The sequence below is a fragment of the Canis lupus genome, chromosome 9 (genome assembly GCF_003254725.2).
Source record: "Canis lupus dingo isolate Sandy chromosome 9, ASM325472v2, whole genome shotgun sequence".
Classification (NCBI taxonomy): Eukaryota; Metazoa; Chordata; class Mammalia; order Carnivora; family Canidae; genus Canis; species Canis lupus.
Genome location: NC_064251.1, coordinates 4,442,520 through 4,466,218, shown reverse-complemented (window position 1 = coordinate 4,466,218; position 23,699 = coordinate 4,442,520). Strand labels below are relative to the sequence as shown.

The 23,699-nt window shown below is 52.4% G+C and overlaps 2 long non-coding RNA genes and 1 other non-coding gene across 3 annotated transcripts; 2 read left to right on the top strand and 1 right to left on the bottom strand.

The window, feature by feature from the left end:
• The first annotated feature begins 5,164 nt into the window (after positions 1-5,164).
• LOC112672854 (uncharacterized) lies at positions 5,165-13,511 on the top strand. The gene is made up of 3 exons (XR_003144557.3): positions 5,165-5,338; positions 8,576-9,489; positions 10,369-13,511. It is a non-coding gene; the product is annotated as an uncharacterized LOC112672854 (long non-coding RNA).
• LOC112673023 (small Cajal body-specific RNA 16) lies at positions 5,374-5,566 on the top strand. The gene has a single exon (XR_003144648.1). It is a non-coding gene; the product is annotated as a small Cajal body-specific RNA 16 (non-coding RNA).
• LOC112672855 (uncharacterized) lies at positions 11,532-20,007 on the bottom strand. Its single transcript, XR_003144558.3, has 4 exons — positions 19,857-20,007; positions 16,724-18,399; positions 16,593-16,628; positions 11,532-12,044 (listed from the first exon to the last, which is right to left on the bottom strand). It is a non-coding gene; the product is annotated as an uncharacterized LOC112672855 (long non-coding RNA).
• Between the last annotated feature and the right edge of the window lie 3,692 nt (positions 20,008-23,699).

The window sequence follows — 23,699 nt, the reverse complement described above, 5'->3', positions numbered from 1 at the left end:
AAAATTATATACTAATGTTAGGGATTTTTTAAATTATATGTGAATGCTATAAACAACTTTATGTCAACACATTTAAAATTTTAGATGAAATAGAGAATTTTCTAAAGAAATGTAAATTGCCCAAATTGACTTAAGGAAGGAAAACTTGAATAAAACAATTAACATTAAAGAAATTGAATCAGTATTCATGTTTCTCTGCTTCCCACTCCTCAAACACCAAGGAAAATACTTGTTTCAGGGGCACCCAACTGGCTCCATCGGTGGAGCATGCGACTCTTGATTTTGAGGGTTCAATACCTTCGTTGGGGATAGAGCTTACTTTAAAAAAAAAAAATGAACAAGTATTTCCTAAATACTTGTTTGTTTCAGAAGGAAAAGGGTTTGGGAATGGGATCAGCAGCACCCAATCTAATCTAAAGCCAAAACCAGACAAAGGCCTGTGGGAGAAGGAAAAGTAAAGACCCAGCTCACTTCTGAAGATATGTGCAAGATATGGAAATTAAATAACAGCAAGTTTAACTTTGCCAACATCAAACAAAATTGTGCTTTATTCTAGGCATGTAAAAATAATAAGATCACAAATGTTCTTAATGCCCTCCAGGTTAAAGGAGAACAGCTATGTGACTGGCCCAACGGTTCTAGAAAACATACCCAATACAAATCATAGTCACTCTTGATTTTAAAACACTCTAACAAAGTAGAATTAAAAAGTAACTTTCCAAAAAAAAAAAAAAAAGTAACTTTCCAGGGCACCTGGGAGGCTCAGTCAGTTGAGGGTCTCACTTGGGATCAGGTCATGATCTCAAGGTCCTAGGATCCAGCTCATGGCTGGCTCCCTGCTCAGTGGGGAGCTTGCTTCTCCCTCACCCTGCTCATGCTCTCTCTCTCACATAAATAAAATCTTAAAAAAAATAACCCTCCTACCGGATTAACAGGATTCATCAAAAGCCCACTACTAATAGACTTAATAGTGACGTTTCAGAAAGAGTTGCAATAAAGTCCCAGGGAAGCAGCACCTGGCTGGCTTGTCAGTAGAGCGTGCACTCTTAATCTTGGGTTTGTGAGTTTGAGGCCCACGTTGGGTGCAGAGATCACTTTTTTAAAAAAAGATTTTTAAAAATTTATTTATTTATGAGAGACACAGAAAGAGGCAGAGACAGAGGCAGAGGGAGAAGCAGATGCGGGACTCGACCCCAGGACCCCATGATCATGACCTGAGCTGAAAGCAGAGCAACCCAGGTGCCCCTAGATTACTTAAAAAAAATCTTAAAAGAAAAAAAAAGCCCTAGGGAAGACAAGGATGGCCCCACTTGTGTTCCACCTCATACTGAACATACTGAGTACAGGTAGTCCCTACCTTTAATTGACACCGTGCCAGGTGCAGGGCATACGAACATCAAAGGTTCTTTTTTTTTTTTTTTTTTAGGATCTTATATATTTATTTATTTATTTTTAAATATTTATTTATTTATGATAGACATAGAGAGAGAGAGAGGCAGAGACACAGGCAGAGAGGGAAGCAGGCTCCATGCAGGGAGCCCGATGTGGGACTCGATCCTGGGACTCCAGGATCACTCCCTGAGCCATCCAGGGATCCCAACATCATAGGTTCTAACCAGCAGGTAAAACACAGGCCCTCGTGGTCCTGATGCAGTCGGGGAGACAAGCAGGTGGAGCAGACCGCGCAGCAGGATGGAGCCACAGTGGGGTGGTGTGTAAGGTGCAGAGGGAAAGGAAGGAGGGGCACCCCACTCTCCCTGAGGGGGGCTAAATTATACTTTCCCCAATTGTTATAAAATGAATATCACATATAAAACAAGTATGTAGAAGTAATTTTTCCAACTTGTTAATTCATGAGGAAACCAGTTAGATGTTAAGACCACTAGAAAAGAGAATGTGAAAATCAGCCATGTATATAGGCAATCAGGAATGCTAGAATGGGTTTGCTAATCGATGCCCCGCTGGTCAGGGTCCTGGGGGGGGGGCAGTCACATAGAATGTTTGAGGTCACCTGAGGACCCAGACCCCAGTTGTATCTCTGCGGGACAAAATCCATCTGCATTGTTATGGACAAAAATTATTTCACTTTTCTACATTCTAACACCCCCCCCCCCCCATTCATCAGAGCTGCAATCATCAGAGCTTGGCTCCTCCAAGCCAGGCGAGCCCTGGGGAGGGGGCTGCATTTGCACCCCATTCAAAGTGTGCTCATATCCTTTTGCCAATTTTCAAGCGGACAGCCTCTCTCGGCAGGGGACTATGTAGGTTTGCTCACACCCGCAAGACCATCTTAGAGCACCTCAATCTAGCGCAGTAGAATGACCTGGGAGCTTTTATTTTTTATTTTTATTTTGTAAAAATATTCTATTTATTTGAGAGAGCCAGAGATGGAGAGAGAGCATGAGGGTGAGAGGGAGGAGCAGAGGGAGAGGGAGAAGAGGGAGACCCCCGGCTGGATCCCACAACATCCTGATTCCCAGGCCACACCCCAGACCCATAAAATCAGTATTTGGGAGGCGGGGTAGGGGCGTCCCTAATGTCAGGCTCTAAGCTCTTAGGTGATTCTGATGGGCTGCCAAGTTGAGAACCAGAGCTCTGAAGACACACAAACAGGAGCTGGAGGCTAGCTCCACTCCCCTCCCCTCCCTCTAACCCTTAGGCTCCCTCCTCTCCCCTCCCCTCCCCTCCCCTCCCCTCCCCTCCCCTCCCCTCCCCTCCCAGGCTCAGCCTGGCTTCCACTGTGCCTCTCTCAGGGTCCTGAAACTTCCCTACTTTTGTGCAGAAAGCATCAAGTGGGGGCAGCCCAGGACAACCCCGTTCCCACTGCACCCTGGGGAACAGTCCCCGAAGATGGCATCTTTTGAAAATGTTTTCCTCCAACACCCAGAAGGACCCCACAGCTTGAGAGCAGCAAATGAGAAGAAATCTATCACCCTCAGGAAATTGTCTCCGGCAGCCCCGCAGAGTGACAGTCATCAGAAGCCCTTTGAGTGCCCGGCTAAATAAATAGTTTAAAACGAATGCAGCAGCTGCTGCAGGAAAGCATGTAACCCCAAGATGGGTGGGCTGTGGGGCTGCCTGGTTGTGCTCAGCAGGCAAGGGCATAAATCTGGGCACATGGGGGGCCCCAGCTCCCACTGGCACAGAAGGCAGAATGGAGCAGATCTGCTCACAGCCTCCAGAACATGTTTGCAGCCTGGGGAGAGCTCCAAAGCCAGGGCAGGATGCACACCTCCTCAGAACGGGGTGGGCATGGGGGGTGTGTGCTGGGGGTGTCAGGTCCAAAGGCGAACAATACCCGGGACTCCCTGGGCCCCAAAGGGAAGTCTCTCAAGGTGGGTACAGAAGATAACTGTCGTCTGCTGAACCCCAGGCTTGCTCCAGTCCCTCGGCCTCTGAGCCAGGACACCATGAGCCACTCAGAGTGGTGACAGGGCTTGGCCAGCTCCTCCAGGGCCTCTCTGAGCCACTAGACTGGAAAGGGATAAAGAGTCCTCATTCCGATGAGCCGGAATCACTCGGCTGATCACCAGGCAGCACCCAAGCCTGGAAACTGTTTCTTCCTCTCCATGGGGACTCTTGCGAGCTGCGCCTCTCCAGGAAGAGGTTGTTACACCAACGCGACTGTTACATCAAATCAGTTCATCACTGCCAATCTGCAGAGCTCCTGCTCCAGGTGGAAATGTGCTCAGCGATCAGAGGGGACGTTTTGAAAAGAAAGACACGGAGAAGCACATCTGCCATTTCAGCAAACATCGCTTCCTGAGCACCAGCTGTCACCCGGCCCTCTCATCCTCGAGCCTCCAAACACCCTGCACAGCACCCGAGGCAGAGACCACAGTCACCTCCCCGTAACCCCTGTCCCTCTGGCAACAGGAGCAGTCAGTTAAAAGATTTTACTTTGCAAACTCCCTCGTAGTCAAACATGACAATCCATGGTGTCTGCAGGGAGGCTCCAGCGGAGAAGACTTGCCTTGCTCTTTCCAGCTTCTAGAGGCCACCGTGTTCCTTGGCTCGTGGGCCCCCCTTCCCCACCTTCAAGTTCAGCAGCTTCCAGTGTCACATCTCCGCTGGGTCTCTGACTGTCCTGCTTCCGTCTCGCAAGGCCCCTCGCGATGCCATGGGGCCCACCTGGACAGTCCAGGGCAATCTCCCCACCCCAGGGTCCCTAACTTCATCACATCTGCAAAGTGCCCTCTGCACTGTGAGGTCCAGGGATTAGGGCACGGACAGCCTTGGGAGTCAGACCCACGGTTGCCCTGTCCCTCTGGCCTCACACTGGCAGGTGGCTTCTGCGGGGAGCTGTGCACTGCACACCCCTCCTCACCCCGGCTCTCCCTCCTGGGGCTGGAGAGGGGAGGACGGAGGGGAGCCACCCAGAGAGGCTTATGGTGTCTGCATCCCGCGACGGGGCTCTTGAGCCCGTGCAGCTGCTCCACCCCTGGACAACATCACCTACACGAACGAGTGAGGCCACTTTTTAGTGTGCATCAGGTTCGGTTTCTGTCACCTGTACCTGCAAGACCTCACGCTCTTTCAGGATGGTACTGAGGGTCCCGAAAGAGGAGGCCAGACGCCAGAGGCTGCAGCTTCACCCTGGCCTGGGATGGTTCCAGGGGAGCCCCCAGCACCTTGGGGGGCGGTCAGCAGCAGCTCGGCCTTACAAGGACTCCACTTGGGTACTGAGGGCCCGGGGGCCCGGGAGCTCAGGACACATGCAGTCCCTGTTCTGGCTGCTCAGGCCATCTGTGCTGAAGGGGCAGACAGTTTCGGCCTTTATGTCAACTGGAGCAAGTCACCATTGCCTCCAAGTCGGCTGTATGGGATTCCCACAGTCCTCGTGGTTTGCACACGACCTTGAAAGCCCCGTCTGTTAGGGTGGCATGTTAGTCACAAGCAGAAATGGAGCTCTGGCATACGCCACAGCTGGGAGGAGCCCCGCAAACAGGCGTCCCTTCTGCATCCCTGGCGCTAGGACCCTCCGCGCCTGCCAGGGCGCCCATCCTCCCAAACCGGCCCCCGCAGGCCTCGGCCCCTTTAAGACGGCCTTGGAGGACCGGGTTTCAGAGCCTCCCGCGACTCTCCGGCCGCCGCCTCGGTGGTGTGTCGTCACTTCCGGCCGGAAGTGCGTGTGCGGAGCGGCTTCCGCGCCGGGGGGCGGGGGGCGGGGAGCGGGCGGCGGCGCGGGGCTCCGCGTGTCGGGCGCGGGGTGACTGGCTCCAGCCTGGGCCGCAGGGGCCGCGACGGGGGAGGCGCCTCTGTCCCCAGGGTTAGCTCCGGTCCCCGGCGATGGGGCGCAGGCGGGGCGCAGGCGGGCCGCGGCGGCCCTTCCCTCCAGGTAGGTCCGGCGCCGGGACGAAGGGCCTGAGGCCGATGGTCTGCGGAAAGGCTCCTGTGTGGCCGCACCTGCCCGGGTGTGGGTGCAGCCTTGTACCAGGCAGCCCGAGCCTGACCTAGAGTAAAATCCCCCGGGGGGGCCCAGTTCCCCCCGGGGTTTGGATTTGCAGTAACAGGTGTGAACATTCTAGCAGCAGTTTGATGATCATGTATGATACTGCAAACAGGACCCGCGCGGAGGTCTGGCTTCCGCAGAGTCTGGGAGCAGAGCTGGCTCCGTAGACGCCCGTCGGTACTTGGCACTTGCACGGGGCACCGTGCTGCGCGGCAGGGGTCACGGGGGTGGGCAAAGCAGCGCGGGGCCTGGTTCCCCGGGAGCTCCTGACGGCCCCGGCCCGGAGAGGAGGTGAACGGTTGCCCTAAACAGGGCGTAGTTCAAGCGGAGGTCAGAGGCGTGGAGGGAAGCACAGCCCTGTTAGCAGTTACATCAGGAGGAGGGTCAGGGTGGGGTCCTCGGGCTGGACCCTGCAAGGATGAGTGTGTGTGTGGGGGTTCTCTGGGAGGTCTCCCGGCGGCATGTGCAAAGGCCCGGGGACCCAGCAGGTGCGCTAGCAGCGGAGGAACCTGGAGAAAACCATTGTAACCTGCAAAGCTGGGGGAATGCTGTGGGGCCGAGCGGAAGAGGTGGGAAGGGCCAGACCCCGCGGGGCCTGTGGCTCACCTGAGCATTTTGATCTTTCCTAAGAATGGGGGCGAGGGGGGGGTCCTTGGGTGGCTCAGCGGTTTAGCACCTGCCTTTGGCCCCGGGTGTGTGATCCTGGAGTCCCGGGATCGAGTCCTGCGTTCGGCTCCCTGCATGGAGCCTGCTTCTCCCTCTGCCTGTGTCTCTCCTGAATAAATAAATAAAATCTTTTTAAAAAAATATCCTATTTATTTGTTCATTCATGAGCAACAGAGAGAGACAGACACAGGCAGAGGGAGAAGCAGGCTCCATGCAGGAAGCCGGACATGGGACTCGATCCCGGGATTCCAGGATCACACCCTGGGCCGAAGGCGGCGCTAAACTGCTGAGCCATCTGGGCTGCCCAATAAATAAAATCTTAAAAAAAAAAAGAAAAGAAAAGAAAAACAAAACATGAAAACAATGTGCTAAAATCTGTAATTCCGGGATCCCTGGGTGGCACAGTGGTTTAGAGCCTGCCTTTGGCCCAGGGCGCGATCCTGGAGACCCGGGATCGAATCCCACGTCGGGCTCCCGGTGCATGGAGCCTGCTTCTCCCTCTGCCTGTGTCTCTGCCACTCTCTCTTTCTCTCTGTGTGTGACTATCATAAACGAATAATAAAAAAAAACAAAACTGTAATTCCCAGAAAACACCATGTATAGGGCGGTGCTGTCCGGTGGAACCTCCTGCAGTGTTGGAAATGGCCTCTATCTATCTGCACTGTCCCGTAGAGCGGCCACAAGCCACGCGGGGCAGTGTGGCCGGTGCTACTGGGGACCTAGATGTTTCATTATAATATAATCGTAAGTGCTCCTCCGAGGCCAGTGGCCACCGTGTTAGACAGCACAGGTCTAGCTTGTGCTGCAGGCACAGGGGCAGCTTTATTGGAATCACACCACACAGACACTCTCTTACGTCTTCTGCACCTCATTCCCCCCCAGGTAGAGGCTGAGACGAGTCTGCCTTTTTTTTTTTTTTTTTTTTAAGTTATTTATTTATGGGATGGACACTTGGGTGGCTCAGTGGTTGAGTGTCTGCCTTTGGCTCAGGGCTTGATCCTGGGGTCCTGGGATCAAGTCCTGCATCAGGGTCCCCACAGGGAGCCTGCTTCTCCCTCCGCCTGTGTCTGCCTCTCTCTGTGTCTCATGAATAAATAAATAAAATATTTTTTAAAAAGATGCTATTTATTTATTTGACAGAGAGTACAAGCAAAGGGAGTGGCAGAGGGAGAGGGAGAAGCAGGCTCCCTGCTGAGCAAGGAGCCTGATGCAGGGCTCTCTCCCAGGACCCTGGGGTCATGACCTGAGCCGAAGGCACAGGCTTAACTGCCTGGGCCACCCAAGTGCTCAGAGATTCTGCTTTGTCTCTTTGTTTTTATTTTTTATTTTATTTTATTTTTTAAAGATTTTATTTATTTGTTCATGCGATAGAGAGAGGCAGAGACAAAGGCAGAGGGAGAAGCAGGCTCCATGCAGGGAGCCCGACGTGGGACTCGATTCCGGGTCTCCAAGATCAGGCCCTGGGCTGAAGGTGGCCCTAAACCGCTGAGCCACCCGGGCTGCCCTGTTTGTTTGTTTGTTTGTTTGTTTTTAAGATTTTATTTATTTATTCATAAGAGACATAGAGGTAGAGACATAGGCAGAGAGAAGCAGGCTCCCTGTGGGGAGCCTCATGCAGGATCCGATCCCAGGACCCTCGGATCACAGCCTGAGCTGAAGGCAGACCTCAACCACTGAGCCACCCAGGAGTCCTGAGATTCTGCTTTTGGAGAACCCCCCCTATCTTCTGAGGAGCTCACACGTAGCAGCACCTTTATGCTGTTGGCTGGAGGTCAGCCTGCCCCTTGTGAAGTAGCTCCATCCTCTTGCCTGGTTGGTAGTCAGCACACAGATGGAGAAGTGCCTGCAGCGGTCAGAGCATTACTGTTAACATCTGTGCTGGGGCTGGGCGGGGAGGAAAAGCAGTCGCCAGGAAGGGGCTTAGAATCTAGAGATGTGGGCATCGTGAGTGCTGCGCAGCCACGGGGGGCGGGGGGGGAACATCATCCCCATCTGTAGGACCTAAAGGAATGTGGCCCCCATGAGGACATAAAGGCTGTTCCCAGCAGGTGGAATACAGCAAAGGGCAGGAGAGGGTGGAAATGCCTGAGGATGTGGGCAGCTGGTGAGTTAGGACCAAACTGGGGAACCGTACGGCTGGAAGCAGGGGAGGAAATACGGGAATGCACAGGCTGGTGCGGGGTTTAGGGGCTTTGTCAGGGTCTGGGTTCATTGTGGCTTCCGAGCTGGCAGGTGTCTGAGGCCCCAGGCGGCATATAGATTAGAGATGGCTGGGTGGCCAAGGCCTCACTGGAGTCCGCAGACCTGGAAGGCGGGGGAGCTGGTGGGGGCCGGGTCCCTGCAGGGCACCTTCTAGGTGCGCTCCTGGGTGGAGTTACTGGATCTGGGAGGGCAGTTCGTGGCGCTAACCGATTTGGTAAGGTACGATGAGAACTGACCAGTGTACTTTCTTTGCAGGTGAGTTCGCTGGGAGATCAGTGTGCGGGCTGAACGCGTGCTGGTGTCTTTGCTGCCTGATCCCGGGAACCTGGAGTGTCGTTGTTGGGGGCTTAGAACTTCCTAGGTTTCTTTGCTTTCATTTACTCAACCTGTAACTTCTGAAGCCTGACCTGCTCAAGACCCTGTTTTGTGTGGATGTAAATAAAAGGGTTCAGTCCCCAAGGAGACTTTTCCTGCACTTTATGGTTTTCATCCCCATGACTGTGTGTGCCATGTCGCTTCTGCCTCTGAGCTACATAGTTGGCAGCACCGGTCCCACTGAGTGACGTAGAGAGCCCCTCCCGGTTCTCTGTAGGACACAGGAGCACTCAGGGCCCTGCTCATCCTAGAGCACAAGCCGCCTCAAAATGGGGGCCCGTGGAGGGAGGTGACCGTTGTCTCCTGGTGACCCAGGGGGATGGGGGGCAGCTAGTGTAGTTCAGGGTGGCAGTCACCTTGTGCAGACTTCACTTGGGACAGAACTCCCCAGGGAATGGCTGCTGGCCTCAGCACTGGTCTCTGGAAGCTGCCGGGCGCTGCCCACCTCGGCTTCCTCCTGTGTTTCCAGCCCCTCGGGAGCCATCCACTGCAGAGAACTCTCCCGGGCCTTCCTGCCCTTTGAGTGTTGGCCACGTGTTGATGTGAGAAGAGGAGAAACTAGGGCAGGACGTATGTATGTTGTTATGTGGCATAGAGCGGTTGTCCTGACTTCAGATGTAGTCGTGCTGCCCCTCGGGTTCCTCCCGCAGCTTGTGTCTGGGTCTTGGACGTACTTGGTCGATCCCTTGACTTAACATCTTCTGGCCCAGCCCTTCCTTGTCCAGCTCTACTCCCAGGAGGGTCTGGCTCACGAGTGCCTGACCGAGCCCAGAATGCAGCTTCAGACCCGCAAGGTGAGCCATTGGTGGCCTTTATGACGGACTTGTAGTCAGAGGGACCGCAGATGTGCTGGGGAGGCAGGGCCACCCGGGACACGTGAGTTCTCGCATCAGCAGTGAGGGGCAGGAGTACCACGTTCTCCACGGTGTGGGGTTAGCCCCACATCCCAGCTCCGCGCCAGCCTGCTGTGTGACCTCAGGCGGGCCACGTCCCTGTTTCTTAGTAAGACGGGGACCATGATGACGGTGACCCCCGAGGAAATCGTGTGAAGTGCTCAGGAGCCCTTCAGATCCATGGGCTGGCTGTTGTACATTCTTGGATATCCAGAGCATCTCGTGGTAGTTGGGGCTGCAAGATTCCAGAGTGGGGTCCAGAGTGCCGTCTGCCACTGGAAGGTCACCCCTGCTTCCAGAGTGGGAGCTGGGGCAGGTTTGCTACAGGCTCTTGGTGTTTTCACCCCTTTGGGCTGCTCGCAAGAGCACATAACTCCTGGAGTGGGCACCTGCCCTGCTATCCATGCTTGTCTTTAGAGAAAGGGTAGTAATTGCCCATATTAACATCTTGTGTTAGGATACGTATACTGGGGGAGACTGGACATGTTGGTGTTTCTGAAATAAACCGTTTTGAGCCTACTCCCCGCTTTGTTCTTTGTGGTGCTTTCCTTGAGTGTAAATGTGCACTTGCACACGGTGGTGGTGGCCGGGCCTTGTCTGGCCTCAGTGTGTGTCTGCTGGAGCAACTCTGCGGCTCAGTGAGTTTGCTTCAGCCTTTGGTTTGGTAGATGAATCACAAGCATTAGATCCTGGGCCCCTCTGAGCAGGAACACCGTGTTTCTAGCACGGAAAATGACAAAACGAATGTGCTTCATGTTGACAGTCATTTGTGATGTGCAGGTGCCTCTTTCTCTCTCGTTTGGCGTTGGTGTCGACAGAGGAGGGTGCTTAGCTGTCCCCCGTGGGTCCACATGGCTTGGCCTGAGCCCGCCGAGAACGAGAGACAAACGGATGAGAAGAGAGATGCTCTGATGCAGAGTGGTGTGGGCTGAGACCCCACCGTCTTCCCTGGCAGCCTTGCACCTCTCCAGATGCCTGCTGTCCTTTCAGTCCGCTGAAGTGCTACCACATGTGGGTGCCCCTTTTCTCTGTGGCTGCACCCCAAGACAACAGCCTCCATCCATCCTGCACGCTGATGCAGTGCCCTGGGCTCTGTCGGTGATAGAAGGGAAGCCTGGAACCCACGAGGAGACTCGGGAGGATGTTTCGTTTGGCTTGAGAATATTCCCCAGCTGTCATTCAGTCCCAGTTCCTTCGTGGTGTCATTCCAGCTGGCCGAGGCGTGGCAGTGGTGTACTTGTTTTCCCCAAAGAACACATATTTATGAGAGGCTGCAGCGTGACATGGATGGGCTTCAGCATTTCTGGATTGGATTATGTAAGAGAGAGTTGAGGTAGGCAGGAGTCCAGTCTTTTCAAAGAGCTGGGCCTGTTAATAATAGCAGTGGATAATGGAATGCACAGTCTGTAAGAAGTAATTTTTTTAATGTTAAAAATTGCTGTGGAACACAAAAGGCCTGTAAGCAGAAAACGGAATGAAAATTGAACTACAAGGAACAGCACATCACGGTTTTGAACTTCTATCTTTGTCCACTAGAGGACGCAGTCCTGAGCCACCCCGTTCTCTTTTATAACTCAGTACGGTTTTGTTTTGTTTTGAAGATTTTATTTATTTACTTATTAGAGAGCACGAGCGAGGAGAGAGGCAGAGGGAGAAGCAGAAGCAGACTCCCTGCTGAGCAGGGAGCCCGACGTGGGGCTCGATCCCCCGACCCCAGGATCATGACCTGAGCTGAGGGTAACCACTTAACCGACTGAGCCACCCAGGCGTCCCCAGTTTCAGGTTTTTTTTAAAATTTAGCCTAGCCTTTATTTCACCAGAAAGTTATGCAGAAGGCTAATCTGCAGGGTTGGGCTCTTCGTTAGGACTCAGGCAGGAGGTCCCTGTTGCCTGTGGTTCCTGGGAAGGGTTCATGATGGATGAGCTGAACCAGACCCAGGCGTGGGACATGGCACTTGGGGGAGAAGTGCATGTTCTTTTTCTTTTTCTTTTTTTTCTTTTTCTTTTTTTTTTTAAGATTTTATTTATTTACTCATGAGGGAGAGAGAGAGAGAGAGGCAGAGACACAGAGGGAGAAGCAGGCTCCATGCAGGGAGCCTGATGTGGGACTCGATCCTGGGTCTCCAGGATCAGGCCCTGGGCTGAAGGCGGCGCTAAACTGCTGAGCCACTGGGGCTGCCCAGAAGTGCATGTTCTAATGGAACTTCCCATCCAGGATGACTCCCAGGGGCGACAAGGTGTTCTGGTCAGCATGAAAGATTTTCTTTGGTAAGGACTCCTGTGCAACACACGGCAGTACTTGAGGTCCCAGATGGTGTGTTAAGGGTTTAGAAGCGTCTCTCCGGAGTATGTTGCTCATACTTGCAGTTGAGAGGTACACTCCCAACACTGAACAAGATCTGTTCAGAGCCAGTGTGGTTTAGATTGCTGATCCATCGTTGTCCATTTGAAAAGCACTATTGAATTGAAAAAAAAAAAGAGTTACAATCTTGAAGTATCCCTTTAACACTAAATGTTCTCTGGTTTGTGAACCTGGTTGGCTGCTTTCTGATGGATTAAACATGCTGAATTGGGATCCCTGGGTGGCGCAGTGGTTTGGCGCCTGCTTTTGGCCCAGGGCGCGATCCTGGAGACCCGGGATCGAGTCCCACGTCGGGCTCCCGGTGCATGGAGCCTGCTTCTCCCTCTGCCTGTGTCTCTGCCTCTCTCTCTCTCTCTGTCTCTCTGTGACTATCATAAATAAATTAAAAAAAAAAAATAAACATGCTGAATTGAGCGCTTACTGCGGGCAGGCTGTGTTAGGCCAGGATGGGGAGCCAGTCACTGCCCTCGGAGAGCTTCCCTTCTGGTGTACCAGGGACCAGAAGTTGGGAGAAAAGTGAAGTGTGGTGTGTGCTGTGGAGCAAAGGGCCAGGATGGAGTGGGGGGTGGAGTTGCAGTTTGAGATAGGGTAGTCAGGGAGAGGATCCTCATCCTAGGTAAGAGGAAGTCACGCAACAGTCTGGAAGCCCATCCGAGGCAGAGGGAGCACCTGTGGTGAGTGGACAAGGCGGCTTTCCGAAGACAGTTGGAGGGGTCTGGGCCTTGGGTCTTGCAGGGCCTTGTAGGAAAGTCTGACTTTTCCTACCAAGTAGGGTTAAGTAGCTCACATTTTTCTCTCTTGTTTTAGGGGAACCCCCCCCCCTGAAAAAAAGAGTAGTTGGCATTAGAAAAATTTCCTATTCTTGTGCTAACAAATTTGCCAGTTGAGAGGATCCCTGATGTGTGCAGAGGAGGGAGTGTGTTCCTTCCTTGGCCACTGCGGGAGGCCTCTCTGGGCTCTGTTGAACTGTAACCGTGATGTTCCCTGGGGGACCGACTTGGGAAGAGACATTTGGATATAAGTTCCTGGGATACCCTCGTGCCGTTCACCTTGTAGATGAAGCCAGAGACGGCCCAAACGTCCTGTCTCAGCTTGGCAAGGCCCTGGGCACAGGTACAGGGCTCCATCGTGGAATTTGTGGAAACCCATCATTTCCTAGACTGTCACCACCTCGTAGGAACCGTGTACTTGTCTTTTTCAACAAAGGGTCGATCTGTGTCATTTAAATTACTGCCAAGAAAACTGCAAAAAGTACATTCTCCTATAACCTTTAGGGGGTAGAGGCCTGTTTTGATGTTCTGTGGTTACACATAATGTGTTTAAAATGATTATTCGTTGTGATATTTTATCCAGATCAATTATGCAGCTACAGCAGAAAACTAGTTCTTTTCTTGCAAACGTAATTAAACATGGAGCCAAGTGAGTCACAGGAAAGTCACGTGGCTTGGGCCTGGCAGCTGTGCAGTTGTGTCATGGTTACGCAACCCTGCCTTAGACCTGTGGCCACCATCAGCAAAACCTTCAGATTATTGCATGGGATTAAAATAAGACTTAGACTCTCTTTGAACAGCAAGTTCTTTGTTAAAACCAGACTTGGGTTGTTAATCCTGACTCCCACTAGAGGCTCCATAAACCATATCCCTCCCGTCTCTGTGGCTGTCTCCGTGGAACACAGTTCTTAAAGTCAAACTCCCAACTTTTGTGTTTGAAACTTTTTTTATTTTTAAAGATTTTATTTATTTATTCATGAGAGACACAGAGAGAGAGAGAGAGGCAGACACACAGGCAGAGGGAGAAGCAGGCTCCATGCAGGAAGCCCAACGTGGGACTCGATTCCGGGTCTCCAGTATCACATCCCGGGCTGAGGGCGGCGCTAAACCGCTGAGCCACCGGGGCTGCCCCCGTTTGAAACTTTTAGCTGGTTGTCATCCATCACTGTGAGTTCCGGGCACAGCTCCCGTAAATCCCCTTCACCCCTGTGCCATCTTTGTTCCAAATTGCTGCACCCCTTTGAAAGTTAATGGAGGAGATAGAAGATCTTGAGAAGTCTAAGTGAAATAAAAGTGTTACTTCATCTGGTCGCTCCAGATGTGTTGTAAGCACTGCTTGGGGTTTGTTTTCATTTTTAGTTTTTTCCTGAATGACAGTGCACAAGTTCTTTGTTTTTCGAGAGGTGGGGGAGGGGCAGAAGGAGAAGGAAACAGAGAGAATCCTAAGCAGATAAGCAGACTCCATGCCCAGTGTGGAGCCCAACGTGGGGCTTGACCTCACGACCCTGAGATCGTGACCTGACCTGAGCTGAAATTGAGGGCCAGGTACTTAACCAACTGCACCACCCAGGTGCCCCAGCCATGCACAAGTTCTAAAGCTCAGAAGATTAAAAGGCTGGCAGTGAACCCCACCTGCCAGGGGCCTGCCCTCGGCAACCATTTCACGTTGCATCTCCCCATTTGCGAGTAACATGTATGTGCTACTCCTTCTGACTCCTCATCTTAGGCCTTGCCTGTCAACTTTCTGGTGGATTCGAGCTGAGCACCCACGGACCCCATCTGCTTCCCCTTCCCATCATCCAGTACAATCATCCTGTGTGAGTTCTGTTCAGATCAGCATTTGGTGTTGTCCTGCAGATAACTGCTTCCCCGCCTCCTGACCTAGTCTTGCAAGACCCTCTTTGTTTCCTTCTTGTTCTCTCCTAGTTGTCTTGCTGGGTTTTTTTTTTTTTTCTTTTTTTTTTTTTTTTAAGATTGTATTTATTTATTTATTTGTGAGAGACACAGAGAAGCAAAGACTTAGAGGGAGAAGCAGGCTCCTCGCAGGGAGCCTGATGTGGAACTTGATCCCTAGACCCGGGATCATGACCTGAGCCACCCAGGCATTCCTGTCTTGTTGTTTCTTTGGCTGAACTTTCTACGGTCTCTAACTTGTTCCACCTGTCGCATCGCTTCCTGGCCTAACGTTACACAAGGTCAACCACATGACATAGCCATTCCGTTTGTTTCTTAGGTGTGTGTGAGAAGACTTTTCAGACAATTCAGTAGAATGTGATGGTTTTGTTACAATCACATGTGCAAGGGGAGAGGCCCCAGAAGGCTGATTCAGAAGTTCATTTCTAGTTAGGAATTTTATATTTTACAGGAAAATATGAAGGTTGGACTATTGTCAGGGCAAATGCTAAAAGAATGCTGGCTAACGGTCTGACAGCTGGGTGGGTAGGTAACTGGTTTCCTAGGAAATTCTTTTGAAATTATGTCAGGGATGCCAATCTTCCCAGAAGGAGGCTATGAATTTAAATTAGGCAAAACAAGGCTCTTTCCCAAGACGGGTTTAGACTGATTTTTCTTTTTAGATTTTATTTTAGGTTATCTCTATAGCCAGCATAGGGCTTACACACCCCAAGATCAAGAGTCGCACACTCCACCAACTGAGCCAGCCATGCACCCTTAGACCAGTATTTTAAACCCTATCTTTGACCTAGACATCATATGTGACTTGCTCAAAAAATGCATCTTGTTGCATTTTGGTTCTAAGAACATAAACGGAAGTGTTGCCTAGTTCAACCTTTCCCAAACAAATTGTGCCCAAACCCCCGGGGGGGGGGGGGGTGGGCATCAAATGCAGATTATGGTGCAGCAGGGCCTGCGACTCTGCATTTCTCACCAGTTCCCTCGTGCTGCTGGTTCAGGGACCACACTTTGAGGAGTGAAGGAGGGCAGTTTGGGTTGCTTGGCACGTCTCCCGTTGATGGTAGATCTGGGTGTAGGTTTAATTTATCTGACACATGCCCAATTATGATTACTCACAGTGTCTATACATGTTCATGAGCCAGTTTCCCCTCTTTCAGAAGAATTTCCCAGCACAGCACGTAGTGGTGAGGATTTCTTACAGTCTTTGCACCGAGGCCGCTCTAGTATATAAACTGGATTCAGTCAGGCCTATTCCCTAGATAGGTACAGCAAGAGGCGATGATAACCATCTCCTTACAGTTTGCCTAATGAAACTAAAGTCACACGAAAGATCATTTAAAAACCTCCCAGCTGTCAAAAACCAGAGGTGGATTACAGTGGTAAAAACAGATTGTAGCAGCGCCCGGGTGGCTCAGTCAGTTAAGCATCTGCCCTCAGCTCGTGTCATGATCTCAGGGTTCTGGGCTTGAGCCCCACATCGGGCTCACTGCTCAGTGGAGAGTCTGCTTCTCCCTCTCCCTCTGCCCTCTCCCCGTTCATGCTCTCTCAAATACATCTTAAAAAAAAAAAAGATTTTATTCAGAACAATTGTAATAAAGGAAAAGAGACCTCGGTATAGAATGGGGTTTAGTTCTAAATGGAGCAGGAACAGGGAAGAGGAGCAGGGCAGCAGATGTAAAGTCACTAAGAGGAAATGTCACAGGTAGGGGGGTTTCTGGCTAAACTGACCTAGCAGGATCCTGGCTGAAGGCAGGCCAGGGTGTCAGGCATCACTCTGTGGCAGGGGGAGGATGAGGAACCGGATCAGACATCAGAGTGGGGAGGGTGGCGGGGGAGAGAAGTTCTGATGAAACTGACTTAGCAGGGTTCTTGCTAAAACTGGGTTTTACAAGGAAGTGCACAGACGGGCCTAGGAGATGGGCCAGGAGTCCGACAAAGAATCTTTGTCCTAACCTTACCTTCATTGATCCTTTGGAAGTTTACTTGAACATTCTCTAAAATGTGAGAGAAAAGGAAATATATAATTGAGAGAATAGTAAGCAAAATGTATGACCCATCCAGTAGGTGCCAAGTAATTTGCAAATGTTACCTCCTTGAACCTCTCATTTTATGTGGGGGGCATGGGTTCATTGAGGGCCGGTGACTGCCTGGGGTCACAGGCTAGTGTCCACTTTCTCATTCAAAAGTGTGGGTCAGGGATCCCTGGGTGGCGCAGCAGTTTGGCGCCTGCCTTTGGCCCAGGGCGCGATCCTGGAGACCCGGGATCGAATCCCACGTCGGGCTCCCGGTGCATGGAGCCTGCTTCTCCCTCTGCCTGTGTCTCTGCGCCTCTCTCTCTCTCTCTGTGTAACTATCATAAATAAATAAAAATTAAAAAAAAAAAAAAGTGTGGGTCACACACTTGGGCACCGTGTGAGGCACTGGGGTACAGGAGAAACCAGACCACCACCACAGCCCTGGAGCGGGCTTTTTAGTTGAGGAAAGACCCGTCCCACAAAAACCAAAATGAACCATCACATAGAACACAGAAGAGGCCTTGGGGTAAGGTTCCTGCTCTGAGTGCTGTCGGGGCCCCTGCTGTCGCTTGGAGGAGAGGGAAGGCTCACTGGTGGTGTCTGCACTGAAAGCCGAATCACAAGAAGCAGCAGGCCAGGAATGAAGAGGAAAGGGCATTCCAGGTGGCAGGAGCAGCAGGTGCAAAGGCCACACGGCAGGACGCCAACTAGCAGTGGGCCAGGAACCTGAACCTGGTGCTGCCTGACTCCGAAGTCAGTGGTCTCCCCACTGAGGCCTCTGCCATTTTGCTGCCCGGTGTCAAATAATAAATCTAGATTTAGGAAACAGACCATCTTGTGAAGGATGATTGTAGGGATGGGAGCACCCCACCAGGGAGGATACTCTGACGAGGGATCTGCCCCAGAAGAGTTTGGCAAAAAGGAAAACTCCTTCATGGGAGGTGTGGCGTGGGGGTGAAGGCGGAGGGATGGCTCCAGGAACGAGTAGGCCAGAGAAGGTGTTAGCTGAGGTCACCCTGTGAGGCTGCAGCGGTGGAAGAGGTTTCGTTCTGCCCTTTGAGCTTCTTTAGCTGGGCTGATAATTAAATTGACACAAGACAGATTAATGGGAGAAAAACAAGCTTAATAACATGCATACCTCCTATATACAGGGCCAGAAAAACCGAGTTTCTCCCCTCAAATGGCCAAAGCCATCACCTTTTAAATACCACCTCCAGTTAAAGACATGGAGATGTTGGGGTGGGATGTGATCAAGAGAAGCACCACGAATGAGGTGAGGGTGTCGTGAGGGTTTAAGTCCACACCTTCTCCCCTGATGAGTTTCTAGAGCTCTCTGGAGATGCCCGCACACATGGAGATTTCCTCAGAACGAAATGTCTACTAAAGGGTAAGACCACCTCCTATGACTGCAGTTTCTTAAAAATAACCTGTTTAAAATAATATGCCACAGAAGCATATCTGGAGGTCCATTTTGCTCCCCTTCATAGCTGTTTGACTCGTGTCAATACATCCTCTGAGCAGAGGCTGGACCCACAGGACACAGAAAGCAGACAGAGGCCTGTGGGTTGGCGTTTCCTCCCAGTGGAAGCGCTTCAAGTTGCCGCTCAGGGAGTGAACACAGCCAAATGCTTTCACGAGCACCCCACGCCTTTTGGTGGGCATCACTTAGCTTTTGGTATCGGCAGGAGGTAGACGCAAAGGCCCTCGGATGCTCAGCTTCAGCCACTTGTTCAAGGTCTTCCACCTGGTTCTGAAGCAAAAACCAAGATTTGACCTTTGTAAGTTTGCAGAGTTTGAGCACCTGGGTGGCTCAGTCGGTTAAGCGTTTGCCTTTGGCTCAGGTCATGATCTCAGGGCCCTGGGATCGAGCCCTCATGTCGATCTCTCTGCTCAGTGGGGAGTCTGCTTATCCTCTGCCCCTCACCCTGCACATGTGTGTGCGTGCTCTCTCGCTCTCTCTCTGAAATAAATATTAAAATCTTAAAAAAAAAAAAAAAAGCTGGCAAAGCCTATCACAATTTGCAAAAAATTTGACATATGTAGATGGGCCTTGTCCACAACCTCCCCCTGGCGGTGATCAAACGGGCCGTGATGCCTCAAAGGCCCCCCGCTCTTCCAGGCTAAGGAACTAGGTGCATAGTCAGTGAGTCATCCTCCTTCCTGCCAGCATATGATTAGATATGTCTAATCCAGAGCCGACGCCAGAAGTGTCCCATTTGGGAACTCTCCTTTCCACAGGAGGTAGAAAGACTCTCCTTCCCGGGTCACTCTGTCACCTCCAGCAGGCCGGGCACGCCAGCGAGGTCTGGGAATCTCAGGCCAACAGCGGCGGCCGCACACCCAGTGCGTGTCGGTGGTCCTTGTTCCCTGGTCTCAGAGAACACGGGTGATTAAAAGCAGCTGGAAAAAAAGAATTCCAGGACATTCCTGGTGTTCCGGAGTCCAGCTTCAGGAATCCTGTACTGCGTGAAAGGGCAAAACACAAATGAAAAGTTGGAGGTTTTTTCCTCCCTGTTGAAAACCAGGGAGGAGTGACGGGTGTGGTGATCATTTTGTAATATATGCAAATACTGAATCATGGACACCTGACATTCATATAATATTATATGCCAATGATATCTCAATGGGAAAAAAAAGGATCTGAAACCTTGTGAAAATAAGCCATTGTTTATTTTTTTTTTTTTTAAGATTTTATTTATTTATTCATGAGAGACACAGAGAGAGAGGCAGAGACATATGTGGAGGGAGAAGCAGCTCCATGCAGGGAGCCCGATGCGGGACTCGATCCCAGGACCCCAGGAACATGCCCTGAGCCGAAGGCAGACGCTTAACCGCTGAGCCACTGGGTGCCCGAAGCCATTGTTTAAAAGTACAGAAACAAGGGAAGAGCCTCCCCGCCCTCTCTCCCTTTGCTCTCAGCCTTTCTAGACCCTTCTCTGCTTCGAGGCTAAATTAGGCTCTGGCGCATCTCAAAACTCCGGGAATGTCTTCCCTAGGACCAGAGAGCCTCCTCTTTGAAATATGAGGAGGACGGTGTTCTCGGTGCCCTGGGAGGGGACAGCCCGGTGCCCTGGGAGGGGACAGCCCGGCTCCTCCGCTGTCACCTGACCAGTTGCAAACCTCTCTGAGGACCCATTGCCTTGCTGCGGCCGCCTGGCGCTGTCACAGATCGCGGTTTTCTAGTGGGTTGCCTGGGGTGCTCCTCACCTTGTGGTTGAATGCTTATTCAATAACACTGTGTCCTCCCTTCGTGGAGAGCTTTGTTGTCCAGGACGGTTGAGCAAACGTCAGGCTCCTGGACCGTCTCCTAGGCCCATCTGTGCACTTCCTTGTAAAATCCAGTTTTAACAAGAACCCTGCTAAGTCAGCTTCATCAGAACACACCCTCCCCGCTTCTCTGATATCTGATCAAGTTCCTCATCCTCCCCCTGCCCCAGGGTGATGCCTGACACCCTGGCCTGCCTTCAGCCAGGGTCCTACTAGGTCAATTTAGCCAGAAGCCCCCCTTCCCCTGACATTTCCTCTTAGTGATTTTCCATCTCCTCCCCCCCCCTCCCCGTGGCTACAAATCCCCACCTGTCCCCGCTGCCCTCAGAGTCCAGCTCAGTCTCTCTGCTCGGCCCTGTAAATGGTCCCTACGCCTCTCAGCCCATCGTGACGGTCCTGGATGGAGCCTGCCTTGCCATCCTTAATCAGTGTCCCTGCAAGCTTTTTCTTTTCTTTTTTTTAAAAAAGATTTTATTCATGAGAGACAGAGAGAGGTGGAGACACAGGCAGAGGGAGAAGCAGGCTCCGTGTGGGGAGCTGGACGTGGGACCCCATCCCAGGACCCCGGGATCATGGCCCAAGCCAAAGGCAGATGCTCAACCACTGAGCCACCCAGGCGTCCCACTTGTTTTTCTTTACCAGTAGAAAGAGATGTGAACTCCTCTACCCTCTTAGGTGCTTTCCGGGAGGCCTGCAAATTAAACCGACAAACTAGTACGAGAAAGGCAGATGTGTATTCCTGCAGTGGTGCGTAGTTCACAGAAACCGGTGCCTCGAGGAAGCTTACAATTGAGGGCTCATCTACTATGTCAAGGAGGGGAGGGGAGGGGCGGGGAGGACACTTGCAGGAAGGCAAGACTTAGAAAAGGTGAGTGACCCTTTAGAATAGGTGGCAGGTGTGATAGTTCTGTGACAAGGCTGACTTCTCGCCTGGGTCTGGACTGTTCTCTGCGGGCAGGAGTCGGGCTTCTCAGGCATTTATGACACTTGAATTCTTTGGGGAGGCTCTGCGTTTAGGCAGATAAAGGAAGTTCAGACAAACACCCCCCCCCCTTCTTATTCTGGACCCAGTCCCTGGCTTTCTTCTTATCTAAGTTTGCGAGGAGTCAAGGATATCCTCCACTTCCTCCTCCCAAGTCAGGGGAAGTTGAAATTAGTCCTGTCCGCTCCAGAGTCAGGCAAGAAGCCGCCCGGCCCCCAGTCGCCAGCTTCCCCCTGTCGTGCCCTCGCCTCACCCCGCAGCTAGCTTCCTGTGAGTGCCGGCTCGCGTCTACACGGCCCACGGCCCTGCAGGAGCTGGGGCGTCACCCACAAGCCCTCACCTATGCCCCGTGGCCTATGACTTCCCAGGAGTCCCTGCTGTATAGGGGAAAACCAGCGCTCCCGGTGGGGCTCTCACACCTTCAGGTTCTGGGGGGGTGAGGACGAGTCGTATTCACACAGCCAACCCCGCCGTAGACTCCGGGGGACAGGTCGGGCCCAAAGTAGCCTCCACCCCAGGATCACTTACCACCCGGGTCCCGGGCCTGGTGCTTCACCTTCATCTCATTCACTACACCTCCCAACAGGTTCCTGAGGCCAAGTGGTTCTTGTTTCCACCTTAGAGATGGGGCGACGGGGGCAGAGGGGCCGTCCCTGCCGGAGCCCCGCAGCTGGCGTGAGCAGGGGTGTGGACGCGGCCCGGCCTGGCCCCCACGGCGACGTGCGGTCATGAGGCTCATTCATCCGCTCCTACACTAACAAGATAGAAGTCATTACGAGTATTATAAATACAACATACCTGTTATGTGTCCCGTTCTCTGTTAACGAAGACGTGGGAGGAGAGAGAGGGTGACACCGGCAGTCAGAGCGCACAAACGGGGTGAGAACCTGGGGACCCTGTGGAGCAGACCAGGAGCTCTCCTGTGACACACACAGTGGGCTCCGCGGCTTGGGGGCCCCGCAACACCGAGGGCCCTGAGAGGGGCTCTTCTTCACCTTCTGGCAACACCACCACACGGACTTATTTTACTGAGGTTCTAGAAGTTTTTTTTTTTTTTCTTTTTTTTTTTTTAAGATTCGTTTATTTCAGAGAGAGTGAGAAAGTGGGGAGGGACAGAGGGAGAGAGAGAGAATCCCAAGCAGGCTCTCCACTGAGTGCAGAGCCCAACACAGGGCTCCGGCCTGTGACCCTGAGATCATGACCTGAGGGACAGCCAAGCATCAGACGCTGAACCAAGTGAGCCCTCCAGGTGCCCCGAGGTTCTAGAAGTTTAAGGGTTCTACAGGAGCGAATGGTCCGGTGGTTTTGGAGCTTTGCCCTATCGGAGTGTGGGAGCTCTGCCAGCAACCCGGATCACCCTGTGGCAGAGGGCCTGTGCTGATGGCTTCCATCCCGCAGCTTCTGACGGAGACAATTTGGGGTTGGGACTTATGTCATTGTTTTCAGCCCCCCCTCCCCACGCCCTTCCATACGTGCTCCCACTTCTGCAGCCCTCCAGGCCAGCGGGGAAGCGGGTGGAGGGACCTGGTGGTGACGCAGCCCGCCACGGCCCAGCCACTCGGCACCCTCGGCCTGAGTCCCCAGCTGCCCAGCTGAGGTGTCAGCACGACCCTGAGGCCCGCAGCTGGGTCCCCTGTGTGTCTCAGGGACAGATGGGGAGGGTGGCCCGGTAGCCAGGTGGCCCTTGCTCTTCCCCTCGGGATGTGAAGCGGGGCCCCCAGTGTTGGAGATTTTCGTGTGCGTGCGTGGCATCTCCTATCCCAAATGAATTTTCATCTCAGTTCCGTTAGAATTGCAGTCATCCCAAGAAAAAAATTGTGTGACACGATAGCAAAGGGTGTTTGACCAATTTTTTTTTTAATTTTCTTTTTTTTTTTAAATTTTTTATGATAGGCACACAGTGAGAGAGAGAGGCAGAGACACAGGCAGAGGGAGAAGCAGGCTCCATGCACCGGGAGCCCGATGTGGGATTGGATCCCGGGTCTCCAGGATCGCGCCCTGGGCCAAAGGCAGGCGCTAAACCGCTGCGCCACCCAGGGATCCCTGTTTGACCAAGTTTTGATGGTTTCCTCAAAAGTGAGGACAGTGAGCTGAGACTGGTTGTTCTGTACTTTCTCTCCATTTCCTCTCTGCGGCGTTCGGAGTCTGGTGCTGGAAGCGTCTACTGCTGCACCTGTACTACGGGGAATAAAACCAGCACATGCTCAGCATCTACTCACTTCCAGCCCTCGGTTTCACTAAGGTGTCGCGGACGATCGTCTGCTACAGTCACCGAAGGCATAACATGCTCATCTCCTAAGAGGCACATTTGTTGAAAGTGGCGTCATACTTCAGCACGATGTGCCAGCGTGCAAACATTTTCCTTGGACGCCGCCGGGCTCCCCTGCGCTTCCCAATTCCGTACTTTCCGTGCAAACACAATAGTTGGGACCCACCGCAGGCGAACTGCTTAGGTTCTCACCGTCGTCCCAGGGCCCAGAATAGAGGTGCGGTCTTGTTTACTTGGTTTGCATTCAGGAACAGTCTTTGTCTTCCAAGGGACACATGAGAAAAGTTCCTGTCTTAGAACACGAAGCCCTGGACGGTGACTTCCCCCTCGAGTCATGGGACTGGCTGCCTGAGCTCGGAGGGGAAATGCCTCCTCGGTTGCCGGGCTGCAGGGAGAGGCAGTGGCCTGTGTTGTGGGACTAAGAAAACAATTGCTTCAGCTGAGGGGACAGTCTCCTTTCCAACAGTTCTGGAAGTGGCTGCAACAGCGACTTGCCTGGGCGGGGGGTGGGTGGGTGTTGGTGTGTGTGATA